At 35.5% G+C, this 1719-nt stretch overlaps 1 non-coding gene across 1 annotated transcript; it reads right to left on the bottom strand.

The window, feature by feature from the left end:
* Positions 1-1047: 1047 nt before the first annotated feature.
* On the bottom strand, positions 1048-1151 carry LOC129502328 (small nucleolar RNA U13). The gene has a single exon (XR_008662940.1). It is a non-coding gene; the product is annotated as a small nucleolar RNA U13 (small nucleolar RNA).
* Between the last annotated feature and the right edge of the window lie 568 nt (positions 1152-1719).

The following is a 1719-nucleotide window of genomic DNA, read 5'->3' as shown; positions in this document are numbered from 1 at the left end:
AATGATTTTCATGGGTCTTTCTAACTTTATGATTTCCTTATTCTGATATAAATGACTTGGACTCCTTCTCTTACCTTATCTTTACAGATAGTACAGGAAGAGGAGGGCTTGCTTGATTTGAGTCACAGTTATGGATATGCCATCATGTGACGTTTTAACCTCACTGCGTTGTGAAAAGTGAGTAACGAATTTGTGTCCTGAATCTCTTAAGATTTTTTTCTTTTTTAAGATTTTATTTATTTGTTCATGAGAGACACACAGAGAGAGGCAGAGACATAGACAGAGGGAGAAGCAGGCTCCTCACAGGGAGCCCCATGTGGGTGGGACGCACTCCCCGGGCCCCAGGATCAGGCCATGAGCTGAAGGCAGACGCTCAACTGCTAAGCCACCAATGTGTCCCTCTTAAGATTTTCTAAAGAGTTAATTTTTATTTCCACAATTTAAAATAAAAAATTTTTATTTTCACCACTATATACTAAATGCTAACTGAAAGATTAAGATGCCTTCCATGGTATCTATACTCAGGGGGACAGTCCAGAAAACCAGGGATTTGGAGAGGTATGCCTGAGGTGCAATGGAAGCCAAGAAAACACTGCCTGTCCCAGACGGAGATAGAAGAATTTTTTTGAATCCTGTGTTGGCACTGTGAGTACAAATGTCTAGAGGAAAAGGGAGTGGATGCTGGAGGATGGGGTGATGGGGAAGATGTGCTGCCCTTTGAGAAGTGCAAAGAGTTCAATCTAATGTGGACAGCTTGAGATGAGAAAGATGGAAAGGTTATAGGGGGAGCATATTATGAAGATCTTATTTGAACTTTATCCATATAATTATCTCTACTTGCTTCCCTAGGAATCACTCAACCTCTCTCCACCACTGTGGCATTAATTAGATGTTTTCAGAGATTTATACTATTATATTTAAATAAAACAATAAACTCCTTGGAGAAGAAAATAATTCAAAGTATGTTTATAGGAAATTTCTGGTTTGGTAGGTACATTTATTCATGTTGTAAGATTTTTAAAGTTCTTTTTTTTTTTTTAAATTTCATGTCAGACAGGTAATGTGCCATGGTCATGACAAGGTTTCAGGGAGGCACATGTCACACAACGGCATGAGCCCCCAATCATCACGCTCATGAACTACAAAAGGATCCTCTTATTCTTCTTTGACTCAATATCATTATTTTATATTAGATTTTATTTCCTTATCTTACTATAATTCCTTAGTTCTTATTCTAGTAATTATTTGGCTAAATAATAAATTGTTTTTCTTCATAGACATCCTTCTTATAGTAGAACAAGTGTGCTTTCCTACTCAAATATACTTCAACCTAAACTAATAACTCTTAATCAGGATGTCTGCCTTCTTCATCACCCTGTAAATTAATTTTCTCCTCTTTCTCCTATTCTCTTCTTTAACTGGAAAAGATAGGTCTTCTACAAAACTGTCCATCGCTTTTTTTTTTTTTGTCCATCAGTTTTTAAGCTCATATTGATTTCTGCTTCCCCTAGAATTGGTGGTACTTGATTTTTAAAAAAAATTGAAATCAAAGTACTCCAAATTATTTTGTATTATTTTCTATTTTATTAATTTTTGCTATCTACATGATAGCAATATAAATAATGATTAGAATATTGAGCCACATTAGCCAAGAAAGCCCTAGAGAAATAAAGAGACTCATGTCACTAGCTATTTTTTTTGTCACTAGCTATTATAATG

The sequence above is a fragment of the Nyctereutes procyonoides genome, unplaced genomic scaffold (genome assembly GCF_905146905.1).
Source record: "Nyctereutes procyonoides isolate TBG_1078 unplaced genomic scaffold, NYPRO_anot_genome, whole genome shotgun sequence".
NCBI lineage: Eukaryota > Metazoa > Chordata > Mammalia > Carnivora > Canidae > Nyctereutes > Nyctereutes procyonoides.
Note: the sequence above shows the minus strand (reverse complement) of the source record. Positions and strands in the feature narration are given on the sequence as shown.